Source organism: Cuculus canorus, chromosome 5, assembly GCF_017976375.1.
Source record: "Cuculus canorus isolate bCucCan1 chromosome 5, bCucCan1.pri, whole genome shotgun sequence".
NCBI classification, from domain to species: domain Eukaryota; kingdom Metazoa; phylum Chordata; class Aves; order Cuculiformes; family Cuculidae; genus Cuculus; species Cuculus canorus.
This window is the reverse complement of record NC_071405.1, coordinates 30,278,785-30,293,884: the sequence shown is the minus strand read 5'-3', so window position 1 is coordinate 30,293,884 and position 15,100 is coordinate 30,278,785.

The window sequence follows — 15,100 nt, the reverse complement described above, 5'->3', positions numbered from 1 at the left end:
CAAGGGAGGTAATTCTGCCCCTCTATTCCTCTCTTGTGAGAATTCATCTGGAGTACTGTCAGGTCCAGTTCTGGAATCTCCAATGTAAGAAGGATATGGAGCTGTTGGAACAGGTCCAGAGGAGGGCTACAAAGATGATCAGAGGGCTGGAGCACCTTCCCTACGAGGACAGGCTGAGAGAGTTGGGACTGTTCAGCCTGGAAAAAAGGCTCAGAGGAGATCTTATAGTGACCTTCCAGTACCTGAAGGGGCTACAAGAAAGCTGGGAAGGGACTGTTTACAAAGGTTTGTAGTAATAGGACGAAGGACAATGGATATAAACTGGAGAGGGGCAGATTTAGACTAGACATTAGGAGGAATTTCTTCATGGTGAGAGTGGTGAGGCACTGGCACAGGTTGCCCAGGGAAGCAGTGGATGCCCCATCCCTGGAGATGTTCAAGGCCAGGTTGGATGGGGCCTTGGGCAGCCTGGTCCTGTGGGAGGTGTCCCTGTCCATGGCAGGGGAGTTGGAACTGGATAATCTTTAAAGTCCCTTCCAACACTAACTATTCTATGATTCTATAGCCCTGCATCATGCCCAAGGTGAAGCGCCTTTCCTGGAGTGGGGCTTGTGGTGCTCCTAGGAGGTATTAATATTATCAGGCACCTTCAGTATGATGGTTGTGAGTCTCTGCCTAGGGACTGGGAGACACGGGCTTCCTTACTCACCCCAAAGCCTCTCTGAACCTTGCAGAAACGACATTTGTCTTCCTGATTTCCTAGGCGCGCACGTCTCTGTCCATCGAGGTTTGGTGAGCCCGTTGGCTGGGACAGCATGTGTGCTGCCATGGCAAGGGGTGGCTGGAGGACAGCCAGGGGATAGCTGCGTGACAGCAATGGCTGTGGGCGCAATTGCAGAGGCTTCAGGAAGGCTGCCGTGGCTTTGCTCTCTCCTGCCTACATAGCCTCAATGTGGAGCATCTTTGCACCCACGTGGGTGAGATCTGAACTGAAGCAGCTGCCCTGCAGGCAGAAAATCAAAATATTGTGGTCCTGCAGAGCCTGAACTCTCTCCTTTCCTGGGAAGCCTCTGTGGGGCAGGGAAGAGTCAGCCATCAGGTCCCAGTGCCTGGTTACTGTGCCCGGGACAATTTCTAATTTGCATCTGACAGCTGTGAGCTAATAAAAAAAAATGGAAAAAAAAATTCCTGAGCCTTAAAGTTGAGCATGAACAATGAGCTTTTATAGTGCTGCTGATGCTCACACTCGGTGCCTGTGTGGCTGCACAACTTTGGGGGGCTATGCAGCAGGTCAAGAGAAGTGATTCTGCCCCTCTATTCCTCTCTTGTGAGACCTTATCTGGTCTCATCTGTGTCCAGTTCTGGAATCCTCAACATAAGAAGGATATGGAGCTGTTGGAACAGGTCCAGAAGAGAACTACAAAGATGATCGGAGGGCTGGAGCACCTTGCATATGAGGACAGGCTGAGAGAGTTGGGCTTGTTCAGCCTGGAGAAGAAAAGGCTCAGAGGAGATCTTATAGCGACCTTCCAGTACCTGAAGGGGCCTACAGGAAAGCTGGAGAGGGGCTATTCATAAAGGCTTGTGGTGATAGGATGAGGGGGAACTGGTGTAAACTGGAGAGGGGCAGATTTAGACTACAGATTAGGAAGAATTTCTTCACTATGAGAGTGGTGAGACACTGGAACAGGTTGCCAAGGGAAGTTGTGGATAGAATCATAGAATCACTAGGTTGGAAGGGACCCACTGGGTCATTGAGTCCAACCATTCCTAACACTCCCTAAACCATGCCCCTCAGCACCTCATCCACCCGTCCCTTAAACACCTCCAGGGAAGGTGACTCAACCACCTCCCTGAGCAGCCTATTCCAGTGCCCAATGACCCTTTCCATGAAAATTTTTTTCCTGATGTCAAGCCTGAACCTCACATGGCAGAGCTTGAGGCCATTCCCCCTTGTCCTGTTCCCTGTCACTTGGAAGAAAAGGTCAGGTCCCTCCTCTCCACAACCTCCTTTCAGGTAGGTGTAGAGAGCAATAAGGTCTCCCCTCAGCCTCCTCTTCTCCAGGCTAAACAACGCCAGCTCTCTCAGCCGCTCCTCATAAGACTTTTTCTCCAGCCCTCTCACCAGCTTTGTTGCTCTTCTCTGGACACGCTCCAGAGCCTCAACATCCTTCTTGTGGTGAGGGGCCCAGAAATGAACATAGTACTCAAGGTGCGGTCTCACCAGTGCCGAGTACAGAGCGAGAACTCCCTGGACCTGCTGGTCACGCCGTTTCTGATCCAAGCCAAGATTCCATTTGCCTTCTTGGCCACCTGGGCACACTGCTGGCTCATGTTCAGTCGGCGGTCAACCAACACCCCTAGGTCCTTCTCCTCTAGGCAGCTTTCTAGCCACTCTTCTCCTAGTCTGTAGCACTGCATAGGGTTGTTATGCCCCAAGTGCAGGACCCGGCATTTGGCCTTGTTAAACCTCATCTGATTGGTCTCAGCCCAGTGGTCCACCTGTTCAGATCCCTTTGCAGAGCCTCCCTACCCTCCAGCAGATCCACGCTTCCACCCAGCTTAGTGTCATCTGCAAACTTACTGAGGGTGCACTCAATGCCTTCATCCAGGTCATTGATAAAGACATCGAACAGAGCTGGACCCAGTACCGAGCCCTGGGGAACCCCACTTGTAACTGCTCTCCATCTGGAGTTAACTCCATTGACCACCACTCTCTGGGCCCGGCCATCCAACCAGTTTTCAACCCAGGAGAGTGTGCGCCTGTCCAGGCCAGAGGCTGACAGTTTCTGAAGCAGAATGCTGTGAGAAACTGTGTCAAAGGCTTTACTGAAGCCCAAGAAGACTACACCCACAGCCTTTCCCTCATCCAGCAGTCAAGTCACTTTTCATCCAGTAGTCGATGCCCCATCCCTGGAGGTGTTCAAGGCCAGGTTGGATGGGGCTTTGGGCAGCCTGATCTAATGGGATGTTCCTGCCCATGGCAGGAGGGTTGGAACTGGATGATCTTTAAGGTCCCTTCCAACCCTAACTATTCTATGATTCTATGATTTTATGCAGGCCCAGCACAAGGTCTTCCTCCAGCGGCAGACATGGTCTGGGGCCAACATTTGTGCAAGAAGGAAGCGCCTGGCTGAGCAGACGTGATGCTGGAGAGCAGATGCTTCTCCCAGTCTGTGCCATTTTGGCAGACATCCTCGAGGCTGCTGCTTTCTGCTCTGAGACTCTATCCCCCAAAAGACCATGGTACCTGGGAGAAGAACTTTCCCCTCCAACATCTCCCGAAACAGGAAGCAGAAGTGGAGGGGCCACTGCAATGGACAAACCCATGATCTCTGGTCTCTTGAAAACAATGATTCATCTCAGTCCAGCCTGTAGCTGAGCTGGATGCAGGATCCCCTTCTGGGATTGCCCTAAGGTTGAATGCCCTTGCTGCTTGACAACTGGTGGCCAGAAACAACAACTGTCATGGGACAGAAATGCTAGCTGCCACGTCAGTTGGAAAATCATTGGAAACATGAAATGGTGTGAGATTTGGCCCTGAAGTGCAGTAACTTTCTTTGTGCTTCATTGCCTCCTCCAATGGAAACATAAGGGGAGAGGCAAGGTTTGCGGTCTGCAGTTAAAGCTGGTTTTAGGGCAGCACAGCACAGCTGGAGGTGAGCTTGGTGCTGCATCCAATGAACCTTTTGAGAAGGAGGCAAAAGGACATCATTCCTGGGGTTTACAGACACACATAGGTCTTGGCATGGCCAGGCAGGCAGGATTCATGGCTGTCTGAAGGCAGAGGATGCTGTTCTGGATGCAGGGAGGACCCTGGGGCTGGTTCACTTCCGGCATCTTCAGTTGTATGGTCTCTGCAGGACACAAGGGTTTCTGCTGTCTGGTGTGTTGTGAATCTGCAGTGGGAAGTGACTGTATCTCAGACCTGCTGAAACCTCTCTTTAAATATTTAGAGAGTCTTTCCATTTGGCTCAGCAGCAGCACTACTGGTTTATGAGACCTATATCTCATCCCCAGCTTAATACAGGAGGCCCTGACTGTGGGAGAGTCCTGGAGCAAGTGATGTGGGAGAGACCAAGAGAGCCTGAGGCTTAGCTGATGTTAGCAAATGTGCTGCAAAGCTGCAGACAGCCTTGATTGTTTTATTGGGTAAATATCTGTGCAGAACAGTTATGTGGGATCCAGAGTTGATTCACATAGAAGAATCTGTTGCTGGGCCTTGTCTTTATCTACTGTAAGTTAACCTCACTGGAGTCAGGAGAACAAGAAGCATCTTGTAATTGGATCTTAAATTAAAAACTAGAGCTTAGGGCAGAGCCCTTGTTAAACTGAAACAAACCTGTCGCTGCACTTTGACTTCCTGGTGATACTCTAGCATGACATTGTCTGTCTAGTGTGATTTCCCTGATAAGCATCTTGTATTTACTTATAGAATATTGAGTAGTGGCTAACCAAGTTATACCAGGCTGCACATCTTCTAGTGCCACATGGGAATTGTTCTGTGCTCTGCATCTACTCAAGAGTGTATTGCACAGGGCTACACTGATGTTCTGTGTTTATAGTTTATGCTATCTGAGAAGTTATTGTAAATCTCTGCTTTTTAGAAGTCTGGGGCGGTTGCGCTTAACTTCCATAATATAAATTATATATTTCTCAGCTGCAATCTGCGCTTAAAAGCAAGAGGTACTTCAGAGATCTGTAACTTCATTTAGCAGCAACACAATTTAAATTTGAACAGCGAACTTCATGGGATGGTTCAGCTCTTCTATTTTGTGCATCAAAGACTTTCTCAGTATCAGTCCTAACATCCAAATTTAGCTGGGCAAAAGTCTACAAAGGCAATGTTCCTCTACTAAAAAAATGTTGTGAATCCTTTGCACTAGGCAATGGAAATTTGTCTTACCTGTAGAAATGAAGAGACTATAAACAAGAGGTGTGGATGAGGAGATTACTTTTGAAGTGAAGTTCTAATTTCCTCTTTCAGGATGCCAGAGAGTGTTATCCTTTGTTGCCAGGTGGAGGTGCCAGCTGAGGAGGAAATTGTTATGGGGGTAAAGGTTTTCTTCCTGGTGCAGGAAGTTTTTCTTCCTGGAATCTATTAATTCGACATGCTTATTCATTGAATGGTATTTGAGAATTTTGTTCAGGCTTGTTTCAATTACCATTATTACCAGACAAAGGACCTGTCAGTTTTTCTATGGGATTTTCCATGATTGTAACTCATTTGTCCTAAGCAGTACCAGCCATGCATGTTTCAGTGCTAGGAAGGCAGCTGGTCTGGGTGCAGGTGGCTGGCAGCAGCCCTCTGGATGAGCAGACACCACTCTCTCACCTTCTGTTGAGGATTTGGGAACCATTTCCCAGAGCTGGTGGGGCACATGGGGCGGCTGGTGCAGATAGACCTGACTGAGACAAAACTTAAGGAATCAGAAACTGCTCTCAGTGTGGAATTTGACTGGAAAACCTGAGCCAGGTAATATTCACTTTTCCATGTGACATGGGGGATTGAGGGTGCAGCAGCTCAGGGAGAGGGATGGGAAAGGAGGTCACCGTGCTGGCTGACCTCCCTGCAGTGCTGGGGGAGGCATGTGAGTGAATATGTGATGGGGGCTGCATCTCCTGTGCCCCGAGCTGCTTGTAGCTGATTGCTTCACTGCTTCTGTGCACAGAAATTTATTTCTTTTATTTCTGCTCACTGTGCAATATTTTGATAGAACTGGGGGCATGTGCAAACAGGGTTAACGGAGGAGAATTTGGAGGCCTCATTAAACTAGGGGCTAAAAGACCAAGAGGTAACACTAACCACATTTATCCAGGTCTGCCCAGAAGTTTATAAAGTTTGGGGTCAGCAAAAAGGCTGAAAGTTTTAATTCTGAAGTCTGAGTCAGATCTGCAGGCTGGAGCAATGGCAGCAAGGTTGCGAGAGGCCTCAGCTCCTCTTCATGAGTACTGAGACATGGCAGATCATTAAGTTGTGGAGGAACTTGCTGGCTCAAAAAATACTGTCACTGCTCAGCAGCTAAGGCAAAGCAGCTGGTAACTGGTGAGTTGAGAGGTGATGGATCCAGCTCTCAAAGCTGTTGTGCTTTTTAACGTAGACGACTCAGGTCTTAAAAGGATTGCTTGGGTGATGTGCTCACCAAAATATGTTACTTCTGATTGGTTGAGGTGTCTTCCTTTCCAGTATTCATGATGGCTGCAAGTAATGGAAACAAGAGCTCTTTTTCTCCATCAGCAACTGGGCTCAGAAGAGTTGTGATGATATATCCAAATATCTGCCTTATGGCACAGGAACAGGGTAGTTGTGAACAGTAGGAACAGAGCATGGAAAGTCAGAGGTGAGAGAATCTGAGTTCACATGCAGGTTGTGTCACACTGTACTAACCACTGTGAGAAGAGATCCTACGACAGGTGATGACTGCTTCATGTAAAAGACATAAATATGTAGTGGTGAGCAAAGATGGAGGACCCAGGACTTCCCCTTCCAGGCAGTACTCAAAATCACTATGATGAAATTTGCTTCCTCTTGCAGTTTCTCTATGTTGACAATGAACCAAGAACCTCTTAGATTGCAGCTAACTGAACTGGTTCTGGATGTCCTAGGGCCCAGCTTCAATGGATGAGTGGAGAGCACCTCTTGGTGGGGAGAATTCTGCTGGGACAGAAGTCTGAAGCCTTTTAGGCTGGTTAGACTGTTGTTTCTAGCCAGTATGGGTCATTCTGGTGTCCCTCCCATGGCAGGGAGGTTGGATCTAGGTGATCTTTAAGATCCCTTCCAACACAAACCATTCTATGATTCTATACTTTAACCAAGGGAGCTTTAGGAAAAGGGAGGTACAGCAAGCAGAAATTAGTACATCAGCTCCAAGATAGCCAAGTAGTTAGCAAGTTCACCACAGTATTTAGAGAAACATTTAGTATTTAGATTGCGTTCCTGTGTGAGATACAGGATGTAACCTTCCATTTTTCATCTTATTTCATCAACTGCTTTCCTGGCTCAACTTTGTTTTCATTTGTGCTCTGCAGCTCTTGAAAATGATGCATTTGTAATGATTTTTTTGCCTGAAGACACCTGCTAACATATATGGTTATAAGTGCAATATCCCTTGACTTTCAATATGATCAGAGAAACACACCAAGAAACGAACTTCTACTATTCATTTTCTTCTACAATATCCTGTATGTTTTCCAACACAGGCTCTGTTGCCCCAGGGAAAAGCCTCTCCTTGTGCTGAGAAGATTAATCTAGTCAGGCTTTGCTCTAGATATGTAAGCCAGGCAGGCTAACCTTCACCAACCATATTCAGCAGCAACAGGCCTCTCAGCAGTGTATTTTCATTCTTCTCCTCTAGTTCTGGCTCCCTTCTCTTTCTCCCCAAATGGTGAATATGCATGTTTTTACCCATCTATCCGAGGGAGGTTCGTGTTTGCGGTTTGACCTGCAGCAAAGCTGTCATTTGGTAGCATCAGTTGTGTGAACCCCTTTTGAGAACTTCGCTACTTATGTCACAAACTCACATCATGATAGTTTTACCATCTCCAGACACATCTGAAGTGAACTAACTGTACAGAGCTTTTCCAGTTTTGGTTTCTACTGGCCTTAAAAATCCTACATGTCTCAGTAACGAAGAATTCAAAACTGACAGGAATGTCCTAAATCTTCATCAAAGGAAAGGCTTGTATCCAAGCGTGGGCTGCATTCCCAGCCTGATATTTCTGCTTGAGGAGTGGTCCATAGCTGAAGTTGATGACACCTTCACTACAATATTTCTGGTAGAGAAGGCATCAGTTTCTGAGGCCACTCTGGCACCCTCCCTTTCATGTTTGTGTGAGGGAGGTATGCATTTTTGAGGTTGGTCTGCCCTGACATGGAGACTGAAGGAGGGATCCATATTGGAGGGTATGGCTGGGCCCAGCTATTGCTGTCACGTTCACAGTGGGCAGGGGACATCATGTGGTGGAAGTGAGATCCCCTTGTCCTGACAACCCTGGCAACTGGGCATTCCCAGTTTGCTATCCCTAGACCTTCAGCCAAGCAGCTTCATAGCTTGGGGACAAATAGCCCTCCTCCATGAAATGGAGACAGTGAGATTGTCCCCATGTTTGAAGCTGCTTGCAGACTGACGGGCATCCTCAACATCTGCCGTGCTTCTCCTTGGGAAGGAGTGCTGGGCACTGAGGAAAGGGTATAGCTTCTTACTCTTTGCCTGAAGGAAATCGCAGTGATTTTTCCTGGTGTGGAAGTCCAGTGGTCTCAACACATCTCAGTCCAGAGGAGTGGGTTCTCATTCTTCTTACCATCCTACTCTTGCTGGGAAATGGAGGGCATGTTGTGGGGTCACAGCACAAGTCTTGGGTCTGGAACAGGGCAGGACGAGATGCTCTGAGCAGGTATGCAAGAGCTGTGAGCTGGGGGAATCAGGGGAGAGTCTGCCGGTGCTAGAGATGTTTTGGGAAACTTTACTGCTTTGGAGAAGCCTCAGAGACCCTCGATCAGAAAAGCGCTGTTGTTCTTATGACCCTATTTTCCAGGTACTCCAGCGCTTCCTACACCATAGTTCTTCTTTATTTTTTCCAGCTTACTCTTGCTCCTTTATATAATGCAGCTTCTCGGTTTACAGCTTCTTAATGACCTTGAGGGCTGGGGGTGTGCTGCATAAACACGCAAAGATCAGCTCTCTGTAAAGCCAGACATGTGTGTGCTTGCACACAAGCTTGCAAGATGCATGTTGTTTTTCTCACAGTGTTCCTGCATTAAAACTGTGTCACTAAGAAAGGGCCATTTTTGATGCAGATACCCTAAGAGGTCAGCACAGCCAGGGTCTGAGGGAAGGCAAAGGGGAACTGCCTCACAAGAAATGGTGTAGGAAGCCACATCCTGGTCAGCACCAGACACCTGCACTCTCCCTGATGCGGGGCTCGGTGCTCCCAGATGTGGTAGCACAGCTGTGCTGCACGGCACAGGTCTGGGTTGCCCATCTCCTGGTCCTGATGTGCCTGCTCTGCAGTGTCAGGTCTTGAATACAAAACCAAGCTTGAGACTAACGCTTGCACTGGGCTGCCTTTAAGTCAGGTAATCCTCAATAGCCACCTCAAAACAAGACTTGCCAGCTGCCAGCTGAGCCCTGGCACTGCCAAAACCACCCTGTGGCTGCCAGAGCTGCTTCAGCCATGCCAGAGATGCTACTTGAATACCTGCTGCCCATGGGTGTGGGAGAAATGTGCTCGTCAATGTCTAAAAGCTGGGGCGAGGGCATGCCTGTCCTCCTTAGTTCTCAGCTCATGGGTCCTCTGCAGATGCTGATGGCTGTGCTTGGGCTGGCACACAGCTTGTTTGCAGGGGATTAGAGGCCTAATTTTAGATCAGGGAAGGCAACAGTGATCCCAAAGGTCACTGGATGGGACCAAATCCAAGCTGGCCCTCAGGAGGGTAGCAGCATTGTGTTCAGACCTGGTGGGACTGATCAGGAAGCCTTTTCATTGCAGTTGTTTTCCTCCAGCCCAGGCACTTTCCCTGCCCTAGGCCTTGCTGTCTTGGGGTGTCTCTTTGCCCAACAGGAAAGACTGCCCAGAAACTCCCCATCACTACGTGGTGGAAAGTACTGGGGGGAAACCATGTGGGAAACTGCAAAAGCAGTACTCCTTTTGAGATCTTGAAAGCAAGACACCAAGAAGTTCTATTTTAAACTTCCTTTTGGATCCTCGAGGTTTGCCCATTGCTCTTTCTGGGCTTTCTCCTGCTGGGTTATCCTCATATGTCCAAGCAAATTCAGGCTCAGTGAGTGGCACAGAGGGAAGTTTCCAGGGGAAATCCAAGTGGTAGTGAGGACTCAATAGCCTGTGTTTCAAACCCTCTGACTCAGCAAAGAATTAATTTCTTATCTTGCACTGTTGAAATCAACTGAGGTGTAGCTATCAAATTTACTGGCAGTAGAGAGACGCTCTTTATCTGTTCATAAGTAGTGACATATTCCTGAATGAGATTTACAGATCTCCCAAGGACTGGAGTTCTCACTGACCTTGCAATAAAATATTCCTCTTTCCTCAACAAACGTCTAAGGAATTCTGCCAGCTCTTAAGCATGATAACCTTCTCCTTTGCCTTCCCCCGCCTTGGCAGTGCCTGCACTGCTGAGCTGGGTAAGGTGCTTTGTACATATTTGCTCTCCTGGGAGTTGTCCCAACAGGGCAGTGGCCAGACACAGATCCTTCTTAAACCATTCCAGTGTGAGATGAGGTTGTTGTACTGTTTCTCTTCATAACAGAGGAAAAGCTCTGAAGCAAGTAAAGATGAGTGATGGATATGAAAACAAATATTGCAATGCCTATTGTTCAGCCTGGAGAAGAAAAGGCTCAGAGGAGATCTTATAGTGACCTTTCAGTACCTGAAGGGGCTACAAGAAAGCTGGGGAGGGACTGTTTACAAAGGTTTATAGTAATAGGACGAGGGGCAATGGGTATAAACTGGAGGGGGGCAAATTTAGACTAGACATAAGGAGGAATTGCTTCACGATGAGGGTGGTGAGACACTGGCACAGGTTGCCCAGGGAAGCTGTGACTGCCCCATCCCTGGAGGTGTCCAAGGCCAGGTTGGATGGGGCCTTAGGGCAGCCTGATCTAGTGGGAGGTGTCCCTGTCCATGGCAGGGGGGTTGGAACTAGAGGGTCTTTAAGGTCCCTTCCAACACAAACTATTCTCAGATTCTATGATTCTATGATTCTATTTAAAGGCAGTATATTGGATGCAGTATTTGAAGGGAAACCTCATGTGTGCAGTTTTAACTCCTTCTGGCTCCTGTCCACCTGCATTAAGAAGAAGCAGCTTCACTTATAAGAGCTTGAAAAGGCTGTTACATACAGTGCTAAAGTTTATCTTTTTTTAACTGTGGAAAATAATAGTCATTTGAGGATTCTGTTTGGTACATCCTATGCAAGCATTTTCCAGGAAACAGAGCTGTAACAGCAACACGGCAATTCTTTTTTTCATTTCATGACTAAAACAATGGTATCTAAATCCACACACCAGGGCCCAAAGTTAACTGCTTGTGGAGACACAAGAGTTGTTGTTTGCAATGGATTGGAAATAACTTGGGGATATTGAATAATATTGCTGTGAGTTGTGCTGCCTGTCTGTAAACAATTTTGTTAACTCAAGATTTTCTCCTACTCTGATATTTAATAGAGAAAAACTAGGCATCCATTCAAGTATTCCTGCCCTGCTGCAAGCCAAATGAATTCTTGTTGGTTTTTTTTTAATTAATTCACTCAGAAGAGACAACCTTGAGCTGTTTCAGTATTTAATCACTTGCAAAAGATATTTTTATGGAAATGAGAAACCCCAGACCTGAGGATTGGGTCCAGAACCAGAGGAAATGGTGTGTTCAGGGTCAGCCCCCGCCCCATGTCATGTCAGCACTCAAATGTCATGTATGAGACTCCACCATGGGCACTCCTGGGAGTGCTCTCTTGCCATGGCATATGTAGCCTTTGCCTCAAAGCTTGGTGCTGCCATACCAAAGGCATGCGCAGCCTAGGGGAGTGCTACAGCTGCTCCGAGATTCTGGCTAGCACTGCAAGCACAGGTTCCTCTCAAGGGTGGCTTTTTCCTTGCACAATCAGGTCAAGATTTAGACCATAACTTGATACAGTCCCATGAATCTATTTTTTCTTGTGCTCAGGCTGAATTTGGTTCTGTGCTCTTTGGTAGTGAAGTTATGAGCAGAGGTCATATGGTTAACAAAAGAGGAAAAAAAAGAGTTGTTTTTTTCAGATAAAACAGAACTGCAGACAAACAAAACCAAAATTGGCATTTTACATGTGATGCCTCAAAGCTGCACATCAAGTCTTAGGGCCAGAGACACTCCTGAGCTAGGTGGGATGCAGGACCAGAGCTTTGTAGGTGTCTCTATATTTAGGGCCATCATCTTCTGCTGGGCCAATACAGGTGGAGGGCTGGGCTGCAGGCAGGAGATGTATGGGATGAGTGGCACAAACTATTTATCAATGCTTCCCCTCCATGCACCCTGCTGTCTGCCCTTTGCCCCTCTCTTTGCCATCAGGACCCAGTTTATCAGATCCAGAAGAAGGTGTCCCGATCCTTGTATCTTGTGCATCCTTCAGCAGTCATAAGCAATTGTGCTTCCAAATAACGGATCCTCCCTGAGCTTGCTGGTAGAACTTCTTACCATGGGCAAAGTGAGACTGGCCTGGCCCTTTGGGTTGTTATTTCTCTACACATCTCCTTAAAGACAGCATGTTATCCTGGAGTACGGTCTTTGCTTCAGACGGTGACTAACAGCTGCTTAGCGAGAACACGTGCAGAGTAGATTCAGCCTTGAGATCACTGAGGGGAAGAGGCACTGTGGGCTTTCTAGTGCTTTGGAGGGCTCAAGGTCCATTCATTTAAAGAGCTCTCAAGGTGAAAGCATGTGTATTGCATTCTTGCGCTCTAATCAGTGATTTGAGGGGAAGACGACAGTCCACGTGTGCAAGTGACGTGCTTTTGGAGATAAAAGCACCAGCTTTTTTGGCCTTGCTCCTCCTAATGAGTCCCTGATGATTAATTCCATGATTGACTCTTATCTACTCAATGGGCTTCCGTTCATAGCACTGTTTCTCCAGGAAATATTTTTTCCACAAGTTCTAGAAGAAGTATTGTAAAGTGGTGCTTTCTCTCTCTCAGGAAATGATGCCCTTCGGTTTGTGCCTTGCTCAGGATGCCACCCTCTTATGATTACCTTGATTTTCTTTAATGTCAGTTCTAGTATGAATGTCAGCAGAAAGTAGTGTTTGGTATGGGCATGTGAAAGTGAGAGAAGCTCCTGGGTCTTCTCCTTGCTGCTGGCCCTGTGGGCCACTGAAGATGCAGCTCCTCGTTGTAGGTTGACAACTGTAGGTAAAATAGCCCCCTAGGGCTGGTTATGGCCCCATGGTCCCTTGCATCACTGCAGCCCAAGAAAGCAACGGTGTTGGTGTCACGGCATGTTATCAGCCTGGTGGCTCAGGTCACAAATACACTTCTGCTCCTGTGTCCATGTGGTCATGAAGTGCTACTGAAAGGTACTCAGCACATCTGTCCTCATTGCAGAGCAGGACCTGCTATGCCTGCACATCTCTCGCAGGTATTTGTGGGGCCTGCTGCTAAGGGCACTGATGATGCGGGTGCCATGCTGTCCTCAGTGCTTCAGCCCCGTCAGCATGAGCAGTGGTTTTGCTACATCTAACTTGTATCTACTTGCTGTAGCAGAAGCTTGCTTCTCTGCACCTGACCAGAAGAACTTATTCCTTCCCTTTAGCTGTCATGTTTTAAATGACTGGAAGATGATTATCATGTCTTTATTATGTGCCTTCCCTGAAAGTACTTTTTAGTCCAAAGACAGAAATAGTCTGAAGGCCACTGCTCTGCACTGACAGGTGTTAAGCACACCTGTCTTTTTCTGCGGATGCAGTTTGTGAGATCATTCCTGTTTTCTAAGCTTTCTTCTGAATATCTTTCTCCTGACTGCAGTTTGCCAGTCCTGAGTGCAGCTGGGGGATCGCTTTGTGCCTTCTGGCTTGATGTGCCTTTACTGTACTTGTGTAACACTGTCCACAAAAAAAGCAGTTCTGTCTCTCTTGATGCCAGTCTCATCATAGCCATGGGACTTAAGGCATAATCCTCCATCCTGTAATGAAGCTCATGGCAGCTCCCCAGCCCCGCGTTCATTACACAGCTCAGGCTACAGACCTGCTTGTGTTGCCAGGCACAATTTCGTGTATGGCTAAATGTAAGCTATGCCTGGTCAGATACCTTGGGACTTAGGTGCTCATCTTTGATCTGCCATTCTCTTTTTCTGCCTCATTTAGCAAGAGGTTTAATCTCTGTGCAGCTAACAGCCTTACACAGGCATTTTGAGAGTCGTCATGTAGTATCAAGATGGCAAAAAAACTACAACAGCCTTTTCCTAGAGGTTTCTCTGCTTGCTTTACTCCTTTTCTGGAATAATATATTTGAATTATTTGATACGATTTTATAAATATAAATGGAGGGTGCTACACTGGAAGAATATTAGAGGCTATTTTGCACTGCTGTGTGTGACCGGGATGAATACAAGGGGCGAAGTTTGCATTTGCTCAGTGTCCTGTGGGACCAGTTATGTGCCTGTGGGAGTAGAGAAAGTTCTTGTAGTACTTTGAAAGTTAATATTAATACACTTTTGCCCCACATTAATTGACAACAGTCTTTAGATTTTCCCAATATGCCTTTATTATTGTAGTAGTAGTAGCAAATAGTTTAAACATAATATATCCAATGAGTGCTCCGGCAATCTGACTGATCTCTTGGATAGGTTTTATGGGAGAGGTGGGCCAACCCCAGTGCTAACATTATGTCATCATTAGCAGTATCACATAAAAATGTCCGTAAGAGGTGGAAGTGCACTGTGATGCTAAGCAGAGCGCTCCTGTATCTGCCTAGGAAAATGAAATGACCAGCCCTGGGGTTGTAAATCCAACTCTGTCAAGATTTCCTGGAGAGATTTGCAAAATACAGAAGATAAATGTTTGCTGAACACCAGTGCTTAGGAGAACTCTGATGTGTCATTATGAAAGTAGTTAAGCCAAAAACTAATACAGCTTTACGTTTCTGCCACGTCTAAGATAATAACATCTTGGTGCTTACTTTCATCCCAGCCGTGTTGGCTGGGTGGTGTCTGGCCACATAGCCCAGCTCATAAAGTGGATGTAATATTGCAATCCATTTCTCACTGAACATCCATAATATTTTATTCCAATTGAGAGCTCTTTGCTGTGAGGTAGCACGGGAGGGAGATAAATGTTGTAGTGCTACTGCACTAAAAGGCTTTTTCTTGAATATTTTGACTGATTGATTAGGATCCTCAGCTCAGGGGCAGCCTCCTGTGCTTTCACTGTAATGTCTTTGTATTGTTCCTTTATTTCTTGGAGAGAACCTGTTTTCCACATCTTAAAGCAGCATAGTTCTTCACTTGCCTTGCAAAATAATTAACGGTTGAATGTAGAGGCCTGAAACTTAGATTTTGCCTATGCCAGCATCTGTACAGCAGACTGAGCACCTCTGCTTGTGGCAGGGGCACAGGCTGA